We start from the raw sequence: 18,207 nt of genomic DNA on the forward strand, positions 1-18,207 counted from the left end.
GTGCTGTCTATTTGAGATGAAAGGAACATTGTGGACAGTTTTCAGCAAGTTGCAACATTGAAATACAGAAAAAAATGTTTTTCCATAAACAAGCTCTAAATCATGTTTGATGCACTCTGGATGTCCAATTTTTGCTGTGCTGTCTATTTGAGATGAAAGGAACATTGTGGACAGTTTTCAGCAAGTTGCAACATTGAAATACAGAAAAATATTTTTTTCCATAAACAAGCTCTAAATCATGTTTGATGCACTCTGGATGTCCAATTTTTGCTGTGCTGTCTATTTGAGATGAAAGGAACATTGTGGACAGTTTTCAGCAAGTTGCAACATTGAAATACAGAAAAATTTTTTTCCATAAACAAGCTCTAAATCATGTTTGATGCACTCTGGATGTCCAATTTTTGCTGTGCTGTCTATTTGAGATGAAAGGAACATTGTGGACAGTTTTCAGCAAGTTGCAACATTGAAATACAGAAAAAAATGTTTTTCCATAAACAAGCTCTAAATCATGTTTGATGCACTCTGGATGTCCAATTTTTGCTGTGCTGTCTATTTGAGATGAAAGGAACATTGTGGACAGTTTTCAGCAAGTTGCAACATTGAAATACAGAAAAATATTTTTTTCCATAAACAAGCTCTAAATCATGTTTGATGCACTCTGGATGTCCAATTTTTGCTGTGCTGTCTATTTGAGATGAAAGGAACATTGTGGACAGTTTTCAGCAAGTTGCAACATTGAAATACAGAAAAAATTTTTTTCCATAAACAAGCTCTAAATCATGTTTGATGCACTCTGGATGTCCAATTTTTGCTGTGCTGTCTATTTGAGATGAAAGGAACATTGTGGACAGTTTTCAGCAAGTTGCAACATTGAAATACAGAAAAATATTTTTTTCCATAAACAAGCTCTAAATCATGTTTGATGCACTCTGGATGTCCAATTTTTGCTGTGCTGTCTATTTGAGATGAAAGGAACATTGTGGACAGTTTTCAGCAAGTTGCAACATTGAAATACAGAAAAATATTTTTTCCATAAACAAGCTCTAAATCATGTTTGATGCACTCTGGATGTCCAATTTTTGCTGTGCTGTCTATTTGAGATGAAAGGAACATTGTGGACAGTTTTCAGCAAGTTGCAACATTGAAATACAGAATAATTTTTTTTTCCATAAACAAGCTCTAAATCATGTTTGATGCACTCTGGATGTCCAATTTTTGCTGTGCTGTCTATTTGAGATGAAAGGAACATTGTGGACAGTTTTCAGCAAGTTGCAACATTGAAATACAGAAAAAAATTCCATAAACAAGCTCTAAATCATGTTTGATGCACTCTGGATGTCCAATTTTTGCTGTGCTGTCTATTTGAGATGAAAGGAACATTGTGGACAGTTTTCAGCAAGTTGCAACATTGAAATACAGAAAAAATTTTTTTCCATAAACAAGCTCTAAATCATGTTTGATGCACTCTGGATGTCCAATTTTTGCTGTGCTGTCTATTTGAGATGAAAGGAACATTGTGGACAGTTTTCAGCAAGTTGCAACATTGAAATACAGAAAAAATTTTTTCCATAAACAAGCTCTAAATCATGTTTGATGCACTCTGGATGTCCAATTTTTGCTGTGCTGTCTATTTGAGATGAAAGGAACATTGTGGACAGTTTTCAGCAAGTTGCAACATTGAAATACAGAAAAATTTTTTTCCATAAACAAGCTCTAAATCATGTTTGATGCACTCTGGATGTCCAATTTTTGCTGTGCTGTCTATTTGAGATGAAAGGAACATTGTGGACAGTTTTCAGCAAGTTGCAACATTGAAATACAGAAAAAATTTTTTCCATAAACAAGCTCTAAATCATGTTTGATGCACTCTGGATGTCCAATTTTTGCTGTGCTGTCTATTTGAGATGAAAGGAACATTGTGGACAGTTTTCAGCAAGTTGCAACATTGAAATACAGAAAAATATTTTTTTCCATAAACAAGCTCTAAATCATGTTTGATGCACTCTGGATGTCCAATTTTTGCTGTGCTGTCTATTTGAGATGAAAGGAACATTGTGGACAGTTTTCAGCAAGTTGCAACATTGAAATACAGAAAAATTTTTTTCCATAAACAAGCTCTAAATCATGTTTGATGCACTCTGGATGTCCAATTTTTGCTGTGCTGTCTATTTGAGATGAAAGGAACATTGTGGACAGTTTTCAGCAAGTTGCAACATTGAAATACAGAAAAAATTTTTTTTCCATAAACAAGCTCTAAATCATGTTTGATGCACTCTGGATGTCCAATTTTTGCTGTGCTGTCTATTTGAGATGAAAGGAACATTGTGGACAGTTTTCAGCAAGTTGCAACATTGAAATACAGAAAAAATTTTTTTCCATAAACAAGCTCTAAATCATGTTTGATGCACTCTGGATGTCCAATTTTTGCTGTGCTGTCTATTTGAGATGAAAGGAACATTGTGGACAGTTTTCAGCAAGTTGCAACATTGAAATACAGAAAAATATTTTTTTTTCCATAAACAAGCTCTAAATCATGTTTGATGCACTCTGGATGTCCAATTTTTGCTGTGCTGTCTATTTGAGATGAAAGGAACATTGTGGACAGTTTTCAGCAAGTTGCAACATTGAAATACAGAAAAATTTTTTTTCCATAAACAAGCTCTAAATCATGTTTGATGCACTCTGGATGTCCAATTTTTGCTGTGCTGTCTATTTGAGATGAAAGGAACATTGTGGACAGTTTTCAGCAAGTTGCAACATTGAAATACAGAAAAAATTTTTTTCCATAAACAAGCTCTAAATCATGTTTGATGCACTCTGGATGTCCAATTTTTGCTGTGCTGTCTATTTGAGATGAAAGGAACATTGTGGACAGTTTTCAGCAAGTTGCAACATTGAAATACAGAAAAAAATGTTTTTCCATAAACAAGCTCTAAATCATGTTTGATGCACTCTGGATGTCCAATTTTTGCTGTGCTGTCTATTTGAGATGAAAGGAACATTGTGGACAGTTTTCAGCAAGTTGCAACATTGAAATACAGAAAAATATTTTTTTCCATAAACAAGCTCTAAATCATGTTTGATGCACTCTGGATGTCCAATTTTTGCTGTGCTGTCTATTTGAGATGAAAGGAACATTGTGGACAGTTTTCAGCAAGTTGCAACATTGAAACAGAAAAAATTTTTTTTTCCATAAACAAGCTCTAAATCATGTTTGATGCACTCTGGATGTCCAATTTTTGCTGTGCTGTCTATTTGAGATGAAAGGAACATTGTGGACAGTTTTCAGCAAGTTGCAACATTGAAATACAGAAAAAATTTTTTTCCATAAACAAGCTCTAATCATGTTTGATGCACTCTGGATGTCCAATTTTTGCTGTGCTGTCTATTTGAGATGAAAGGAACATTGTGGACAGTTTTCAGCAAGTTGCAACATTGAAATACAGAAAAATATTTTTTTCCATAAACAAGCTCTAAATCATGTTTGATGCACTCTGGATGTCCAATTTTTGCTGTGCTGTCTATTTGAGATGAAAGGAACATTGTGGACAGTTTTCAGCAAGTTGCAACATTGAAATACAGAAAAATATTTTTTTCCATAAACAAGCTCTAAATCATGTTTGATGCACTCTGGATGTCCAATTTTTGCTGTGCTGTCTATTTGAGATGAAAGGAACATTGTGGACAGTTTTCAGCAAGTTGCAACATTGAAATACAGAAATAAATTTTTTTTTCCATAAACAAGCTCTAAATCATGTTTGATGCACTCTGGATGTCCAATTTTTGCTGTGCTGTCTATTTGAGATGAAAGGAACATTGTGGACAGTTTTCAGCAAGTTGCAACATTTGATATACAGAAAAAAATTTTTTTCCATAAACAAGCTCTAAATCATGTTTGATGCACTCTGGATGTCCAATTTTTGCTGTGCTGTCTATTTGAGATGAAAGGAACATTGTGGACAGTTTTCAGCAAGTTGCAACATTGAAATAGAGAATATTTTTTTCCATAAACAAGCTCTAAATCATGTTTGATGCACTCTGGATGTCCAATTTTTGCTGTGCTGTCTATTTGAGATGAAAGGAACATTGTGGACAGTTTTCAGCAAGTTGCAACATTGAAATACAGAAAAAAATGTTTTTCCATAAACAAGCTCTAAATCATGTTTGATGCACTCTGGATGTCCAATTTTTGCTGTGCTGTCTATTTGAGATGAAAGGAACATTGTGGACAGTTTTCAGCAAGTTGCAACATTGAAATACAGAAAAATATTTTTTTCCATAAACAAGCTCTAAATCATGTTTGATGCACTCTGGATGTCCAATTTTTGCTGTGCTGTCTATTTGAGATGAAAGGAACATTGTGGACAGTTTTCAGCAAGTTGCAACATTGAAATACAGAAAAAAATTTTTTTCCATAAACAAGCTCTAAATCATGTTTGATGCACTCTGGATGTCCAATTTTTGCTGTGCTGTCTATTTGAGATGAAAGGAACATTGTGGACAGTTTTCAGCAAGTTGCAACATTGAAATACAGAAAAATTTTTTTTCCATAAACAAGCTCTAAATCATGTTTGATGCACTCTGGATGTCCAATTTTTGCTGTGCTGTCTATTTGAGATGAAAGGAACATTGTGGACAGTTTTCAGCAAGTTGCAACATTGAAATACAGAAAAAATTTTTTTTTCCATAAACAAGCTCTAAATCATGTTTGATGCACTCTGGATGTCCAATTTTTGCTGTGCTGTCTATTTGAGATGAAAGGAACATTGTGGACAGTTTTCAGCAAGTTGCAACATTGAAATACAGAAAAATATTTTTTTTCCATAAACAAGCTCTAAATCATGTTTGATGCACTCTGGATGTCCAATTTTTGCTGTGCTGTCTATTTGAGATGAAAGGAACATTGTGGACAGTTTTCAGCAAGTTGTTGCAACATTGAAATACAGAAAAAATTTTTTTCCATAAACAAGCTCTAAATCATGTTTGATGCACTCTGGATGTCCAATTTTTGCTGTGCTGTCTATTTGAGATGAAAGGAACATTGTGGACAGTTTTCAGCAAGTTGCAACATTGAAATACAGAAAAAAAAGAAAAATTCCATAAACAAGCTCTAAATCATGTTTGATGCACTCTGGATGTCCAATTTTTGCTGTGCTGTCTATTTGAGATGAAAGGAACATTGTGGACAGTTTTCAGCAAGTTGCAACATTGAAATAGAGAATAATTTTTTTTCTCCCATAAACAAGCTCTAAATCATGTTTGATGCACTCTGGATGTCCAATTTTTGCTGTGCTGTCTATTTGAGATGAAAGGAACATTGTGGACAGTTTTCAGCAAGTTGCAACATTGAAATACAGAAAAATATTTTTTCCATAAACAAGCTCTAAATCATGTTTGATGCACTCTGGATGTCCAATTTTTGCTGTGCTGTCTATTTGAGATGAAAGGAACATTGTGGACAGTTTTCAGCAAGTTGCAACATTGAAATACAGAAAAATTTTTTTTTTCCATAAACAAGCTCTAAATCATGTTTGATGCACTCTGGATGTCCAATTTTTGCTGTGCTGTCTATTTGAGATGAAAGGAACATTGTGGACAGTTTTCAGCAAGTTGCAACATTGAAATACAGAAAAAAAGAAAAAATTTTTTTCCATAAACAAGCTCTAAATCATGTTTGATGCACTCTGGATGTCCAATTTTTGCTGTGCTGTCTATTTGAGATGAAAGGAACATTGTGGACAGTTTTCAGCAAGTTGCAACATTGAAATACAGAAAAATATTTTTTTCCATAAACAAGCTCTAAATCATGTTTGATGCACTCTGGATGTCCAATTTTTGCTGTGCTGTCTATTTGAGATGAAAGGAACATTGTGGACAGTTTTCAGCAAGTTGCAACATTGAAATACAGAAAAAATTTTTTTTTCCATAAACAAGCTCTAAATCATGTTTGATGCACTCTGGATGTCCAATTTTTGCTGTGCTGTCTATTTGAGATGAAAGGAACATTGTGGACAGTTTTCAGCAAGTTGCAACATTGAAATACAGAAAAAATTTTTTTCCATAAACAAGCTCTAAATCATGTTTGATGCACTCTGGATGTCCAATTTTTGCTGTGCTGTCTATTTGAGATGAAAGGAACATTGTGGACAGTTTTCAGCAAGTTGCAACATTGAAATACAGAAAAATATTTTTTTCCATAAACAAGCTCTAAATCATGTTTGATGCACTCTGGATGTCCAATTTTTGCTGTGCTGTCTATTTGAGATGAAAGGAACATTGTGGACAGTTTTCAGCAAGTTGCAACATTGAAATACAGAAAAAATTTTTTTCCATAAACAAGCTCTAAATCATGTTTGATGCACTCTGGATGTCCAATTTTTGCTGTGTCTATTTGAGATGAAAGGAACATTGTGGACAGTTTTCAGCAAGTTGCAACATTGAAATACAGAAAAAATTTTTTTCCATAAACAAGCTCTAAATCATGTTTGATGCACTCTGGATGTCCAATTTTTGCTGTGCTGTCTATTTGAGATGAAAGGAACATTGTGGACAGTTTTCAGCAAGTTGCAACATTGAAATACAGAAAAAATTTTTTTCCATAAACAAGCTCTAAATCATGTTTGATGCACTCTGGATGTCCAATTTTTGCTGTGCTGTCTATTTGAGATGAAAGGAACATTGTGGACAGTTTTCAGCAAGTTGCAACATTGAAATACAGAAAAAATTTTTTTCCATAAACAAGCTCTAAATCATGTTTGATGCACTCTGGATGTCCAATTTTTGCTGTGCTGTCTATTTGAGATGAAAGGAACATTGTGGACAGTTTTCAGCAAGTTGCAACATTGAAATACAGAAAAAATTTTTTTTCCATAAACAAGCTCTAAATCATGTTTGATGCACTCTGGATGTCCAATTTTTGCTGTGCTGTCTATTTGAGATGAAAGGAACATTGTGGACAGTTTTCAGCAAGTTGCAACATTGAAATACAGAAAAATTTTTTTTTCCATAAACAAGCTCTAAATCATGTTTGATGCACTCTGGATGTCCAATTTTTGCTGTGCTGTCTATTTGAGATGAAAGGAACATTGTGGACAGTTTTCAGCAAGTTGCAACATTGAAATACAGAAAAATATTTTTTTCCATAAACAAGCTCTAAATCATGTTTGATGCACTCTGGATGTCCAATTTTTGCTGTGCTGTCTATTTGAGATGAAAGGAACATTGTGGACAGTTTTCAGCAAGTTGCAACATTGAAATAGAGAAGGAAAAAAATTCCATAAACAAGCTCTAAATCATGTTTGATGCACTCTGGATGTCCAATTTTTGCTGTGCTGTCTATTTGAGATGAAAGGAACATTGTGGACAGTTTTCAGCAAGTTGCAACATTGAAATACAGAAAAAAATATTTTTCCATAAACAAGCTCTAAATCATGTTTGATGCACTCTGGATGTCCAATTTTTGCTGTGCTGTCTATTTGAGATGAAAGGAACATTGTGGACAGTTTTCAGCAAGTTGCAACATTGAAATACAGAAAAATATTTTTTTCCATAAACAAGCTCTAAATCATGTTTGATGCACTCTGGATGTCCAATTTTTGCTGTGCTGTCTATTTGAGATGAAAGGAACATTGTGGACAGTTTTCAGCAAGTTGCAACATTGAAATACAGAAAAAATTTTTTTTTCCATAAACAAGCTCTAAATCATGTTTGATGCACTCTGGATGTCCAATTTTTGCTGTGCTGTCTATTTGAGATGAAAGGAACATTGTGGACAGTTTTCAGCAAGTTGCAACATTGAAATACAGAAAAAATTTTTTTTTCCATAAACAAGCTCTAAATCATGTTTGATGCACTCTGGATGTCCAATTTTTGCTGTGCTGTCTATTTGAGATGAAAGGAACATTGTGGACAGTTTTCAGCAAGTTGCAACTTTGAAATACAGAAAAAACTATTTTTCCATAAACAAGCTCTAAATCATGTTTGATGCACTCTGGATGTCCAATTTTTGCTGTGCTGTCTATTTGAGATGAAAGGAACATTGTGGACAGTTTTCAGCAAGTTGCAACATTGATATACAGAAAAAAATTTTTTTCCATAAACAAGCTCTAAATCATGTTTGATGCACTCTGGATGTCCAATTTTTGCTGTGCTGTCTATTTGAGATGAAAGGAACATTGTGGACAGTTTTCAGCAAGTTGCAACATTGAAATACAGAAAAAAATTTTTTTCCATAAACAAGCTCTAAATCATGTTTGATGCACTCTGGATGTCCAATTTTTGCTGTGCTGTCTATTTGAGATGAAAGGAACATTGTGGACAGTTTTCAGCAAGTTGCAACATTGAAATACAGAAAAAATTTTTTTCCATAAACAAGCTCTAAATCATGTTTGATGCACTCTGGATGTCCAATTTTTGCTGTGCTGTCTATTTGAGATGAAAGGAACATTGTGGACAGTTTTCAGCAAGTTGCAACATTGAAATACAGAAAAATATTTTTTTTTCCATAAACAAGCTCTAAATCATGTTTGATGCACTCTGGATGTCCAATTTTTGCTGTGCTGTCTATTTGAGATGAAAGGAACATTGTGGACAGTTTTCAGCAAGTTGCAACATTGAAATACAGAAAAAAAATTTTTTTTTCCATAAACAAGCTCTAAATCATGTTTGATGCACTCTGGATGTCCAATTTTTGCTGTGCTGTCTATTTGAGATGAAAGGAACATTGTGGACAGTTTTCAGCAAGTTGCAACATTGAAATACAGAAAAATTTTTTTTTCCATAAACAAGCTCTAAATCATGTTTGATGCACTCTGGATGTCCAATTTTTGCTGTGCTGTCTATTTGAGATGAAAGGAACATTGTGGACAGTTTTCAGCAAGTTGCAACATTGAAATACAGAAAAATATTTTTTTCCATAACAAGCTCTAAATCATGTTTGATGCACTCTGGATGTCCAATTTTTGCTGTGCTGTCTATTTGAGATGAAAGGAACATTGTGGACAGTTTTCAGCAAGTTGCAACATTGAAATACAGAAAAATATTTTTTTCCATAAACAAGCTCTAAATCATGTTTGATGCACTCTGGATGTCCAATTTTTGCTGTGCTGTCTATTTGAGATGAAAGGAACATTGTGGACAGTTTTCAGCAAGTTGCAACATTGAAATACAGAAAAAACGTTTTTCCATAAACAAGCTCTAAATCATGTTTGATGCACTCTGGATGTCCAATTTTTGCTGTGCTGTCTATTTGAGATGAAAGGAACATTGTGGACAGTTTTCAGCAAGTTGCAACATTGAAATACAAAAAAAATTTTTTTCCATAAACAAGCTCTAAATCATGTTTGATGCACTCTGGATGTCCAATTTTTGCTGTGCTGTCTATTTGAGATGAAAGGAACATTGTGGACAGTTTTCAGCAAGTTGCAACATTGAAATACAGAAAAATATTTTTTTCCATAAACAAGCTCTAAATCATGTTTGATGCACTCTGGATGTCCAATTTTTGCTGTGCTGTCTATTTGAGATGAAAGGAACATTGTGGACAGTTTTCAGCAAGTTGCAACATTGAAATACAGAAAAAAATTTTTTTCCATAAACAAGCTCTAAATCATGTTTGATGCACTCTGGATGTCCAATTTTTGCTGTGCTGTCTATTTGAGATGAAAGGAACATTGTGGACAGTTTTCAGCAAGTTGCAACATTGAAATACAGAAAAAACTTTTTCCATAAACAAGCTCTAAATCATGTTTGATGCACTCTGGATGTCCAATTTTTGCTGTGCTGTCTATTTGAGATGAAAGGAACATTGTGGACAGTTTTCAGCAAGTTGCAACATTGAAATACAGAAAAAAATGTTTTTCCATAAACAAGCTCTAAATCATGTTTGATGCACTCTGGATGTCCAATTTTTGCTGTGCTGTCTATTTGAGATGAAAGGAACATTGTGGACAGTTTTCAGCAAGTTGCAACATTGAAATACAGAAAAATATTTTTTTCCATAAACAAGCTCTAAATCATGTTTGATGCACTCTGGATGTCCAATTTTTGCTGTGCTGTCTATTTGAGATGAAAGGAACATTGTGGACAGTTTTCAGCAAGTTGCAACATTGAAATACAGAAAAAATTTTTTTCCATAAACAAGCTCTAAATCATGTTTGATGCACTCTGGATGTCCAATTTTTGCTGTGCTGTCTATTTGAGATGAAAGGAACATTGTGGACAGTTTTCAGCAAGTTGCAACATTGAAATACAGAAAAAAATTTTTTTTTCCATAAACAAGCTCTAAATCATGTTTGATGCACTCTGGATGTCCAATTTTTGCTGTGCTGTCTATTTGAGATGAAAGGAACATTGTGGACAGTTTTCAGCAAGTTGCAACATTGAAATACAGAAAAAATTTTTTTCCATAAACAAGCTCTAAATCATTTTGATGCACTCTGGATGTCCAATTTTTGCTGTGCTGTCTATTTGAGATGAAAGGAACATTGTGGACAGTTTTCAGCAAGTTGCAACATTGAAATACAGAAAAATATTTTTTTTCCATAAACAAGCTCTAAATCATGTTTGATGCACTCTGGATGTCCAATTTTTGCTGTGCTGTCTATTTGAGATGAAAGGAACATTGTGGACAGTTTTCAGCAAGTTGCAACATTGAAATACAGAATTTTTTTTTTTCCATAAACAAGCTCTAAATCATGTTTGATGCACTCTGGATGTCCAATTTTTGCTGTGCTGTCTATTTGAGATGAAAGGAACATTGTGGACAGTTTTCAGCAAGTTGCAACATTGAAATACAGAAAAAAATTTTTTTCCATAAACAAGCTCTAAATCATGTTTGATGCACTCTGGATGTCCAATTTTTGCTGTGCTGTCTATTTGAGATGAAAGGAACATTGTGGACAGTTTTCAGCAAGTTGCAACATTGAAATACAGAAAAAATTTTTTTCCATAAACAAGCTCTAAATCATGTTTGATGCACTCTGGATGTCCAATTTTTGCTGTGCTGTCTATTTGAGATGAAAGGAACATTGTGGACAGTTTTCAGCAAGTTGCAACATTGAAATACAGAAAAAAATTTTTTTCCATAAACAAGCTCTAAATCATGTTTGATGCACTCTGGATGTCCAATTTTTGCTGTGCTGTCTATTTGAGATGAAAGGAACATTGTGGACAGTTTTCAGCAAGTTGCAACATTGAAATACAGAAAAAATTTTTTTCCATAAACAAGCTCTAAATCATGTTTGATGCACTCTGGATGTCCAATTTTTGCTGTGCTGTCTATTTGAGATGAAAGGAACATTGTGGACAGTTTTCAGCAAGTTGCAACATTGAAATACAGAAAAAATTGAAATTTTTTTTTTTCCATAAACAAGCTCTAAATCATGTTTGATGCACTCTGGATGTCCAATTTTTGCTGTGCTGTCTATTTGAGATGAAAAGGAACATTGTGGACAGTTTTCAGCAAGTTGCAACATTGAAATACAGAAAAATTTTTTTTTCCATAAACAAGCTCTAAATCATGTTTGATGCACTCTGGATGTCCAATTTTTGCTGTGCTGTCTATTTGAGATGAAAGGAACATTGTGGACAGTTTTCAGCAAGTTGCAACATTGAAATACAGAAAAATATTTTTTTCCATAAACAAGCTCTAAATCATGTTTGATGCACTCTGGATGTCCAATTTTTGCTGTGCTGTCTATTTGAGATGAAAGGAACATTGTGGACAGTTTTCAGCAAGTTGCAACATTGAAATACAGATTTTTTTTCCATAAACAAGCTCTAAATCATGTTTGATGCACTCTGGATGTCCAATTTTTGCTGTGCTGTCTATTTGAGATGAAAGGAACATTGTGGACAGTTTTCAGCAAGTTGCAACATTGAAATACAGAAAAAATTTTTTTCCATAAACAAGCTCTAAATCATGTTTGATGCACTCTGGATGTCCAATTTTTGCTGTGCTGTCTATTTGAGATGAAAGGAACATTGTGGACAGTTTTCAGCAAGTTGCAACATTGAAATACAGAAAAAATTTTTTCCATAAACAAGCTCTAAATCATGTTTGATGCACTCTGGATGTCCAATTTTTGCTGTGCTGTCTATTTGAGATGAAAGGAACATTGTGGACAGTTTTCAGCAAGTTGCAACATTGAAATACAGAAAAAAATTTTTTTTTCCATAAACAAGCTCTAAATCATGTTTGATGCACTCTGGATGTCCAATTTTTGCTGTGCTGTCTATTTGAGATGAAAGGAACATTGTGGACAGTTTTCAGCAAGTTGCAACATTGAAATACAGAAAAATATTTTTTTCCATAAACAAGCTCTAAATCATGTTTGATGCACTCTGGATGTCCAATTTTTGCTGTGCTGTCTATTTGAGATGAAAGGAACATTGTGGACAGTTTTCAGCAAGTTGCAACATTGAAATACAGAAAAATATTTTTTTCCATAAACAAGCTCTAAATCATGTTTGATGCACTCTGGATGTCCAATTTTTGCTGTGCTGTCTATTTGAGATGAAAGGAACATTGTGGACAGTTTTCAGCAAGTTGCAACATTGAAATACAGAAAAAAATTTTTTTTCCATAAACAAGCTCTAAATCATGTTTGATGCACTCTGGATGTCCAATTTTTGCTGTGCTGTCTATTTGAGATGAAAGGAACATTGTGGACAGTTTTCAGCAAGTTGCAACATTGAAATACAGAAAAATTTTTTTCCATAAACAAGCTCTAAATCATGTTTGATGCACTCTGGATGTCCAATTTTTGCTGTGCTGTCTATTTGAGATGAAAGGAACATTGTGGACAGTTTTCAGCAAGTTGCAACATTGAAATACAAAAAAAATTTTTTTTCCATAAACAAGCTCTAAATCATGTTTGATGCACTCTGGATGTCCAATTTTTGCTGTGCTGTCTATTTGAGATGAAAGGAACATTGTGGACAGTTTTCAGCAAGTTGCAACATTGAAATACAGATTTTTTTTTTCCATAAACAAGCTCTAAATCATGTTTGATGCACTCTGGATGTCCAATTTTTGCTGTGCTGTCTATTTGAGATGAAAGGAACATTGTGGACAGTTTTCAGCAAGTTGCAACATTGAAATACAGAAAAATTTTTTTTCCATAAACAAGCTCTAAATCATGTTTGATGCACTCTGGATGTCCAATTTTTGCTGTGCTGTCTATTTGAGATGAAAGGAACATTGTGGACAGTTTTCAGCAAGTTGCAACATTGAAATACAGAAAAAAAATTTTTTTCCATAAACAAGCTCTAAATCATGTTTGATGCACTCTGGATGTCCAATTTTTGCTGTGCTGTCTATTTGAGATGAAAGGAACATTGTGGACAGTTTTCAGCAAGTTGCAACATTGAAATACAGAAAAAATTTTTTTTCCATAAACAAGCTCTAAATCATGTTTGATGCACTCTGGATGTCCAATTTTTGCTTTGCTGTGCTGTCTATTTGAGATGAAAGGAACATTGTGGACAGTTTTCAGCAAGTTGCAACATTGAAATACAGATTTTTTTTTTCCATAAACAAGCTCTAAATCATGTTTGATGCACTCTGGATGTCCAATTTTTGCTGTGCTGTCTATTTGAGATGAAAGGAACATTGTGGACAGTTTTCAGCAAGTTGCAACATTGAAATACAGAAAAAATTTTTTTTTCCATAAACAAGCTCTAAATCATGTTTGATGCACTCTGGATGTCCAATTTTTGCTGTGCTGTCTATTTGAGATGAAAGGAACATTGTGGACAGTTTTCAGCAAGTTGCAACATTGAAATACAGAAAAATTTTTTTTTCCATAAACAAGCTCTAAATCATGTTTGATGCACTCTGGATGTCCAATTTTTGCTGTGCTGTCTATTTGAGATGAAAGGAACATTGTGGACAGTTTTCAGCAAGTTGCAACATTGAAATACAGAAAAATTTTTTTTTCCATAAACAAGCTCTAAATCATGTTTGATGCACTCTGGATGTCCAATTTTTGCTGTGCTGTCTATTTGAGATGAAAGGAACATTGTGGACAGTTTTCAGCAAGTTGCAACATTGAAATACAGAAAAAATTTTTTCCATAAACAAGCTCTAAATCATGTTTGATGCACTCTGGATGTCCAATTTTTGCTGTGCTGTCTATTTGAGATGAAAGGAACATTGTGGACAGTTTTCAGCAAGTTGCAACATTGAAATACAGAAAAATTTTTTTTCCATAAACAAGCTCTAAATCATGTTTGATGCACTCTGGATGTCCAATTTTTGCTGTGCTGTCTATTTGAGATGAAAGGAACATTGTGGACAGTTTTCAGCAAGTTGCAACATTGAAATACAGAAAAAATTTTTTTTCCATAAACAAGCTCTAAATCATGTTTGATGCACTCTGGATGTCCAATTTTTGCTGTGCTGTCTATTTGAGATGAAAGGAACATTGTGGACAGTTTTCAGCAAGTTGCAACATTGAAATACAGAAAAAATTTTTTTCCATAAACAAGCTCTAAATCATGTTTGATGCACTCTGGATGTCCAATTTTTGCTGTGCTGTCTATTTGAGATGAAAGGAACATTGTGGACAGTTTTCAGCAAGTTGCAACATTGAAATACAGAAAAATTTTTTTTTCCATAAACAAGCTCTAAATCATGTTTGATGCACTCTGGATGTCCAATTTTTGCTGTGCTGTCTATTTGAGATGAAAGGAACATTGTGGACAGTTTTCAGCAAGTTGCAACATTGAAATACAGAAAAATTTTTTTTTCCATAAACAAGCTCTAAATCATGTTTGATGCACTCTGGATGTCCAATTTTTGCTGTGCTGTCTATTTGAGATGAAAGGAACATTGTATTTGAGATAAACAAGCTCTAAATCATGTTTGATGCACTCTGGATGTCCAATTTTTGCTGTGCTGTCTATTTGAGATGAAAGGAACATTGTGGACAGTTTTCAGCAAGTTGCAACATTGAAATACAGAAAAATATTTTTTTCCATAAACAAGCTCTAAATCATGTTTGATGCACTCTGGATGTCCAATTTTTGCTGTGCTGTCTTTTGAGATGAAAGGAACATTGTGGACAGTTTTCAGCAAGTTGCAACATTGAAATACAGAAAAAATTTTTTTCCATAAACAAGCTCTAAATCATGTTTGATGCACTCTGGATGTCCAATTTTTGCTGTGCTGTCTATTTGAGATGAAAGGAACATTGTGGACAGTTTTCAGCAAGTTGCAACATTGAAATACAGAAAAAAATTTTTTTCCATAAACAAGCTCTAAATCATGTTTGATGCACTCTGGATGTCCAATTTTTGCTGTGCTGTCTATTTGAGATGAAAGGAACATTGTGGACAGTTTTCAGCAAGTTGCAACATTGAAATACAGAAAAAAATTTTTTCCATAAACAAGCTCTAAATCATGTTTGATGCACTCTGGATGTCCAATTTTTGCTGTGCTGTCTATTTGAGATGAAAGGAACATTGTGGACAGTTTTCAGCAAGTTGCAACATTGAAATACAGAAAAAATTTTTTTCCATAAACAAGCTCTAAATCATGTTTGATGCACTCTGGATGTCCAATTTTTGCTGTGCTGTCTATTTGAGATGAAAGGAACATTGTGGACAGTTTTCAGCAAGTTGCAACATTGAAATACAGAAAAAAATGTTTTTCCATAAACAAGCTCTAAATCATGTTTGATGCACTCTGGATGTCCAATTTTTGCTGTGCTGTCTATTTGAGATGAAAGGAACATTGTGGACAGTTTTCAGCAAGTTGCAACATTGAAATACAGAAAAAAAATTTTTTTCCATAAACAAGCTCTAAATCATGTTTGATGCACTCTGGATGTCCAATTTTTGCTGTGCTGTCTATTTGAGATGAAAGGAACATTGTGGACAGTTTTCAGCAAGTTGCAACATTGAAATACAGAAAAAAATGTTTTTCCATAAACAAGCTCTAAATCATGTTTGATGCACTCTGGATGTCCAATTTTTGCTGTGCTGTCTATTTGAGATGAAAGGAACATTGTGGACAGTTTTCAGCAAGTTGCAACATTGAAATACAGAAAAAAATGTTTTTCCATAAACAAGCTCTAAATCATGTTTGATGCACTCTGGATGTCCAATTTTTGCTGTGCTGTCTATTTGAGATGAAAGGAACATTGTGGACAGTTTTCAGCAAGTTGCAACATTGAAATACAGAAAAATTTTTTTTTCCATAAACAAGCTCTAAATCATGTTTGATGCACTCTGGATGTCCAATTTTTGCTGTGCTGTCTATTTGAGATGAAAGGAACATTGTGGACAGTTTTCAGCAAGTTGCAACATTGAAATACAGAAAAAAATATTTTTTTCCATAAACAAGCTCTAAATCATGTTTGATGCACTCTGGATGTCCAATTTTTGCTGTGCTGTCTATTTGAGATGAAAGGAACATTGTGGACAGTTTTCAGCAAGTTGCAACATTGAAATACAGAAAAAATTTTTTTCCATAAACAAGCTCTAAATCATGTTTGATGCACTCTGGATGTCCAATTTTTGCTGTGCTGTCTATTTGAGATGAAAGGAACATTGTGGACAGTTTTCAGCAAGTTGCAACATTGAAATACAAAATATTTTTCTTCTTCCATAAACAAGCTCTAAATCATGTTTGATGCACTCTGGATGTCCAATTTTTGCTGTGCTGTCTATTTGAGATGAAAGGAACATTGTGGACAGTTTTCAGCAAGTTGCAACATTGAAATACAGAAAAAAAATTTTTTCCATAAACAAGCTCTAAATCATGTTTGATGCACTCTGGATGTCCAATTTTTGCTGTGCTGTCTATTTGAGATGAAAGGAACATTGTGGACAGTTTTCAGCAAGTTGCAACATTGAAATACAGAAAAAATTTTTTTCCATAAACAAGCTCTAAATCATGTTTGATGCACTCTGGATGTCCAATTTTTGCTGTGCTGTCTATTTGAGATGAAAGGAACATTGTGGACAGTTTTCAGCAAGTTGCAACATTGAAATACAGAAAAAATTTTTTTCCATAAACAAGCTCTAAATCATGTTTGATGCACTCTGGATGTCCAATTTTTGCTGTGCTGTCTATTTGAGATGAAAGGAACATTGTGGACAGTTTTCAGCAAGTTGCAACATTGAAATACAGAAAAATATTTTTTTTTCCATAAACAAGCTCTAAATCATGTTTGATGCACTCTGGATGTCCAATTTTTGCTGTGCTGTCTATTTGAGATGAAAGGAACATTGTGGACAGTTTTCAGCAAGTTGCAACATTGAAATACAGAAAAATTTTTTTTCCATAAACAAGCTCTAAATCATGTTTGATGCACTCTGGATGTCCAATTTTTGCTGTGCTGTCTATTTGAGATGAAAGGAACATTGTGGACAGTTTTCAGCAAGTTGCAACATTGAAATACAGAAAAAATTTTTTTTTTTCCATAAACAAGCTCTAAATCATGTTTGATGCACTCTGGATGTCCAATTTTTGCTGTGCTGTCTATTTGAGATGAAAGGAACATTGTGGACAGTTTTCAGCAAGTTGCAACATTGAAATACAGAAAAATTTTTTTTTCCATAAACAAGCTCTAAATCATGTTTGATGCACTCTGGATGTCCAATTTTTGCTGTGCTGTCTATTTGAGATGAAAGGAACATTGTGGACAGTTTTCAGCAAGTTGCAACATTGAAATACAGAAAAAATTTTTTTCCATAAACAAGCTCTAAATCATGTTTGATGCACTCTGGATGTCCAATTTTTGCTGTGCTGTCTATTTGAGATGAAAGGAACATTGTGGACAGTTTTCAGCAAGTTGCAACATTGAAATACAGAAAAATATTTTTTTCCATAAACAAGCTCTAAATCATGTTTGATGCACTCTGGATGTCCAATTTTTGCTGTGCTGTCTATTTGAGATGAAAGGAACATTGTGGACAGTTTTCAGCAAGTTGCAACATTGAAATACAGAAAAAAATTTTTTTCCATAAACAAGCTCTAAATCATGTTTGATGCACTCTGGATGTCCAATTTTTGCTGTGCTGTCTATTTGAGATGAAAGGAACATTGTGGACAGTTTTCAGCAAGTTGCAACATTGAAATACAGAAAAAATATTTTTTTCCATAAACAAGCTCTAAATCATGTTTGATGCACTCTGGATGTCCAATTTTTGCTGTGCTGTCTATTTGAGATGAAAGGAACATTGTGGACAGTTTTCAGC

Source organism: Oncorhynchus gorbuscha, linkage group LG17, assembly GCF_021184085.1.
Source record: "Oncorhynchus gorbuscha isolate QuinsamMale2020 ecotype Even-year linkage group LG17, OgorEven_v1.0, whole genome shotgun sequence".
Classification (NCBI taxonomy): domain Eukaryota; kingdom Metazoa; phylum Chordata; class Actinopteri; order Salmoniformes; family Salmonidae; genus Oncorhynchus; species Oncorhynchus gorbuscha.